Raw genomic sequence first — 6,650 nt, 5'->3', positions numbered from 1 at the left:
CCATAATAACCTCGGTGGTATCCTTATTTACCTCAGTTCCATGTATACCCATATATTTAATAAAAACATCCGGTATCCGAACCATTATACCACTAACACCTGTATGGACCGATATCCTGTTGTCATACATGTGTAATGAAAATTACATAAAAATGGAAATGTAATCCATTTCCTTATTAAAAACATGGCTGCACTCTATATTATAGGTCAATGAGAAAAAAACTCTCAAAAATAATAGTGCGTTCAGGATGTGCATGATGATAACGTATCATAACCACAGACAAACAAACGAACATCCTTCCTATGGTCTGGTATGCTAACCCGGCTCTCGCGAGAGCCAAAGTAAACTGTGCGTGTCATCAACTGACTCATATGTCAAGGATGTGTGTTCATCTGTCCCCTACTGCTATATTCCTGAAACGAAACATATCAACTTTGTATCCTTTCCTCTCTGACTTTCCTCTTCGTAATATAAGTCTCTTCAGAAAGCTCCTATCTCCTATCCAAATGTTTCCAACCATCCTTCAATATGACTGATGTGAGAACTAAGAATCCTATCTAAGTCCATACCAGCCGGTCAACGAAAAGAGAAGAGAGAGAGAGACAGAGGCTGAAATATGTATCGATAACAAACTGCCGTTCGCCTTGGCGAATCATAAAGAATCACTTTGTGACTGTCACCTTCACTTCATCAAAGCGGGTCCAGTCACTACACATGCAGGATGGCCCAACAAAAGTCTGTTGCCCAACTCAACCCCTATTTCATCAAAAATGGTTCCACTAACACCCTATCACCCAGTGCAAACCGCACCCTTATAAACCCGAAGGTACTTAATCTTTGAGATTGTACTACATCACACACCATTTCTGCTGAGGGTCTCAGAGGGTATTTGGAAAACATGGACACATATAGACTATAGTGCGTTTAATTAACTGAAGCTCCCATATCTATAAAAATTGGGATCTTCACATCACCCACTGTTCCTTGTACTAACGGCCTCGGTTCTGGGACGTCACCCACGAGACCACAATGGCACGTATAAGTCATCTGTACTCTTTTTGTTTATCGGGATTCCAAAAATTTCTCCGATACCCAGGTCCCTTTGAGTGACCTGCTTGGGGAGCTTTTGTATTTGAACTTCCCGAGTTCTGAGGTGTGGGTCTTGGATCTCTCAATTCCTGAGACAGACAAGACCACCAAAAGTGATCTGAACTTTTACATGCTCCACAGTAATTTACTCTGTATTGTTTCTTGGCGTGTCCCTGGCTATTACAATTGTAACAACCGAAATTTTGCCTTGGATCCGTAGATCCCTTATTATATTCTACTTTGGCACACAATCGGGGGGAAGCAAAACATAAATCACTTTTTGTTAAGTTCTTGGAACGGTCCTATTAAAAAATGTGCTATCAACTGTGGGATATTTTGACATGTGCTTCATGACCTGAAAATACATAATTCCTCATCTGACGTAGATTCAATCCTCTTACCAAAGCTACCTACAAGTTATCAAGGGAGATATTATTACCATTTACCCATATGGATTTTTTTAATTTTTTGGATCAATTCTCCCCTTCCACCAAAAAGCTGAGAACTATGCTCAATCATAGTCTTCTAAACTTTCCTAATCTTGTAGAAACCTCTCAGGTCTCCGACCATATCCCCGTGTTCCTTTGCCCCATAGGCTGTTCTAAGAAATGTCTGTAAGTCTGTCCATGACTAGCATTTTGTATACTGAAAGCTTCAGCAGCGATATGCTAAGTCCCCTTTACTGAAATCCAACAAGGTTTTTGCCTCCCTGAACTCCTCTGTATTATTCTTAATTCCCTTGGCATTTGAAAAATTATTAACTCCTTTAATAAAAATCCCCGACACATAAATAATCATGAAGTGAATATTCCTTGCACTCTGCGGAAAAAACACCATTTCTACTCTCATGGTCGAGGGCATATTATCAGCTGATTGAATTGTGGGTCAGGAGGCAAAGAAAGTTGGAAGAGAGAGAAAAAAAATGTATAAGAGAAGTGGCGAGTGTTGCCTCCTTGCTACCTGAGAATTGATGCTGATCTCGCTCAACCTTGGTTACCTCTAAACCTTAACTGTTAGCCCGAGCAGAAATGACATATCCTGTGTCCACAGACTCGTTGCATGTACCAACGCACGCACTCACACACACAAAACACATCGTCGCCGTATATTCTTCCCGATATGCTTAATTTCCGATAAATGCATGCCAAATGAATACATCATAAAAAAATTAATACATTCTGCTCCCCTGTAAAAGAAATTGTGCATGGTGATTAAAGCAAACATCTAAACTGTCCCTTTAATACCGAAGCAATTCACAAACAAAAAAAGCACATAAGTGTGATAAGTATTATGATTTATGAGCAACACTGAATGAACTGACGAGCCTTCTCTAAGTTGGTGTGGGAAGGTAGTTGGCGAATGGTATCGAAAAATATTTCAAAGGGCAAAAAGAATTTTGAAAAATTTGGTCTAAAATTGGGAAGGCAAAAGTCCAAGCCAAAGGAAAGGAGGAACTCTTCCTTTTCTGAGAGGGAGTAACTAGAGAAATTGAAAACAACATCCTTTGGGGCTATAAATTTCGGTTGCTTAAGTCCCAATTTTAGAAGCTTACACTTATAACTGACACTGAATCTGTTCATTCCCCTTTTGTCAAAAATAAATAATACTTATTCGGTCTTATCTATACTCCTGTACCGGTGAGTTCTCGTTTCGCTATTTTTTGCTTTGTGTCCGCCTTTACATATATATATAATATGTAAGTATATATTATATATATATAGATATATTACATATATATATATATATATATATATATATATATATATATATATATATATTTTACTTTTTTTCTTTTTCTCCTTTTGTAATCATATAAAGAAATTTTTTGCCTGTTAGGATTCAATATTTTTCTCCTGTTTTTAGTAATAACGTAATTTTCTTAGTTGTTCACGTGTGGTTTGTGTTTTTAAGTGTTTTGTTTGTTTATTTATTTTGAAGTGTCATTGTACTTAGTAGCTTTGCTTTTTACTGTTGATCTCTTATTCAATTAGTTACCGTCTTACTTTTATATAAAATTCGAATTTCACTGATATATTGTTTATTAATCAATATAATTTTTTTAAAGCATAATTTATTACTGTGCCCAATTTTAGTCTGTTTAATTGTATAGAATTTTAATTTTGACCCTGTTTTTAGCCCTGAAGATGGGATTTGTATCCGAAACGTAGGCGTTGGATGAAAATAAAGTTTTAACGAAAAATGCTGAAGTTTCTGCTGGCCATACTCTTTTTATTATTATTATTATTATTGTTATTATTATTATTATTATTATTATTTATTATTATTATTATTATTATTATTATTATTATTATATGTATATATATATATATCTATATATAGATATATATATTATATATATATATATATATATATAGATATATTATAATATATATATATATATATATATATATATATAATCTAGTACGATGAACTGTCATCCCTCAAGTATGTGGCATAGTGGCACGTCTTTGTGGACTGCTAGAAGCTCCCTATCAAAAAATGGAGTATTTCTGTACCGTTGTTGTTAGCTTCGTGCTGAAGAATGCCAGCAGATAATGACCATTCTGTGTCCTGCTGCAGTATGGAGCCCATCACCATGTTACTTGCATCTGTCGTCAAAGCGAGGGACTGATGGGGTAGAGGAAACATTAATGTGATTGCAGAGGTTAACGCTGATGGAAATGTATTTTATTTTTCTGACCAATTGAATTTTTCTGTTTTCCTTATAAGCATTGATAGATTGGACTCATATTTTTAATAATTTTAGGGATAAATCTGTAGTAGTAGTTGATTAATCCTGAAAATTCTGTACAGCATTAATTGTTGTTGGGAAGTTTTGGGAAGTCGGTGATTGCTTTTACCTTTTATGGTAGGGGTTAAATGCCATCTGAGCTTACTTGATGTCCCGGGAATTCCACAGTTTTTCTTGTACTTTTGCATTTGTCTTCTCGTATTATGAGTCTGTTTTCTTTAAGTATTTGTAGTATTCTTTTGGCGTTGGGGCTATTTGCAAGGATATCGTCTATGTAGACCATGCAAAAGGGAAGGCTACCAAGCAGTTCATCCATCAGTCCTTGGGAGGTTGACCCTGCGCAAAGGCCGAAACATCTGTGATTGAGCATGTAAGTGCCAAAGTGGGTGATGATCGCTGCCTTCTCTATATCTTCCTTTGCTACTGGAACTAGGAGTATCCCTTCGAACAGCAATAGCTATCTACCGGGCTTTGTTTTGATCTTTAGTCTTTGCTAGTCTCCGCATGTGAATGAAGGATGCCCTTGAGCTGTGGGCTTTTTGGCATACTCTAGCATTTTCCATCTCCTTGAACACTTGTTTATCATGTTTGGTTAAGTCATGCTGCAGGTCGTATTTGAAAACCTCTCAGTAGTCTTGTTGAAGCTGTCATGTTTTTAGCGGTGGGATAGCTGCTGCAATAGGGCATGTTTGCTGTCTCTGCTGTTGTGGTGATGGTGTGGTGGTGATTTGTCCATGTGGCTGTTGAGGAGATGATGTTAAAGTCTTTTGGGGGATCAATTGTTTTGATGCTAGCAGGTTGTGTTGCTAGGAAGTCTGCTCCTAGCAGTGCTATTGTCACATATGCCATGACAAAGGTCCAACTGTACTCTTTCCAACTGAATGACACATTCATATCCCACCTCCCATACATCTTGAGTGGTTGTCTGCTGGCAACGGATACGTAGAGGTTGGTAGGTGGATTGGGGGTAGAGTCATTCATTTGGACTGGCTAGCACAAATGACCTGCATTCTCCAATGTCGAAAAGGAATTCTGTGTCTGACCTTTCATCCCTGATAAAGAAGCATATGGACCTCTATGTTATTATGTGGAAGAAGGTGGTGGGCAGTTTCTTTTACAAGGCAACTGGTCTGCTCACGAGTCACCACTGACGTTTAGTTGGTTGGGTCATGGGTGCGACCCTCTTGCATTTTTTTTTCTTTTAAACAGGCAGGTTTTTTCATACCTTCAATGGAAGTAGCACATCCCCTCTGGAGGTTCATCTTTTTTCTGTCAGGTCTTCCTGCTGATGAATTTCTTATGGAAGTTTTGTTTGTGGATGGGGATGGGTGGTCCATCTGGGTCGATCCATCTGGGTCGATGTCAGATTCCATGTCGGTTAATTGCTGTGCCAGTCGGGGTGCTAATACTGCTGTTGGTGGCTGTGGGCTCGGCCATCTTGTGGGCCACGTGCACTGCATCGAGCAACTTAAGGAATTCTTTGATTGGAATGGAGGAGGCATTGGGCATACCTACCACTGCTTAGCGGGGTAGTTTTGTGCAGAGTACCTCTCTCACAAAGTCTAGGGTTGACTCAGGTTGACCGTCTGTGGTCGGTAGTGTTATGAGCCGCAATTGTTTGAAGAAATGCGATTGCCGCTTGTCCAATATGGCCGTCCTCACGTTGTTGAGGAATTTCTTGGCTCTTAGGGCAAATGGCTTGTTGAAGGATGGCTTCACCTGGTCCTTCAGCAATTTGTAAGTGACAGGAGTTTGAAGTTCTGTGAGCCATCCTGCTCAAAGATTTCATCTGGCAGGAATTCGAGGATGGCGTTTGCTTTGCATGCTGAGGAGGTAATTTAATTCTATCAGAAGAATGTTTCTGCCCCAAAGAGCTAAAGTTCTGGGTTGTGGGGCATGAACTGAGGTAGAAGAATGGAGACGGTGGCAATGGTCTCGTTAGAGAGGCTGGCATCATTGGAATTTGCTGGGTCGGCAATGTAACGAAGACATGAGTAAAAGGCAACATTTACAAACTTTCTAACTTATTCAGACAGCAAACAATAACTCTAGAGAGCACATATGTAACACCTGACATGTAACACCTGACACCAGTTGAACGAAAACAGAGGTCACCACACAATCATTTGTGTTTGTTAAGAGATGAATATATGTGTAAAAATTTATATACAATGGATGACTGAAGCTATGGTACATATGGCTGCAATGCTGACATTGTACAGAGAGCCGTGATAATTATACATTTAACATTATAATAATATGAAAAAAGATATGTGCATAAAAGATGCGTGACGCAAGCCGCGTTTCTTGTATCCGCACGTTTTGCGTACGGAGATGCTGTTGTGAGGAGATTAGCCAGCCAGGTGAGATGACTTTTCCTTTATAACTTATATGCATAAATAATTTATCCTTTCAAGAGCACTGACAAGCCTCCATTAGGCTTCTTTGTCTTTCGTTTTGGTGGAGCAAGTACTATAAAATTACTTATTACAGATTTTAAATAACACTGGATTCTTGGAGGAGAGGAGAATATGGCTTCCGTACTTTTCACAGAATGTTTATTCTGGTCTACATTCTGCAAGTATTAACAACAGTATATGTATACTTAGAACATTAGATTTACCGATGAAGGAACTAAGTAATACAAACTTAACTCACAGCAATTAAAATTCAAATGAAATGTGTGAGAGAAGGAATCGTTTTAGAGATGAACTCACAAGATAATTCAGATGTTTTGGTACTCAGAAATTTAGACAGATGAGAGTGAAGGCGATGGGAAGGGATGTCTCAGACTATATACATAAATTA

This window comes from Macrobrachium nipponense, chromosome 5 (genome assembly GCF_015104395.2).
Source record: "Macrobrachium nipponense isolate FS-2020 chromosome 5, ASM1510439v2, whole genome shotgun sequence".
Classification (NCBI taxonomy): Eukaryota; Metazoa; Arthropoda; class Malacostraca; order Decapoda; family Palaemonidae; genus Macrobrachium; species Macrobrachium nipponense.
This window is presented reverse-complemented; position numbering follows the sequence as displayed.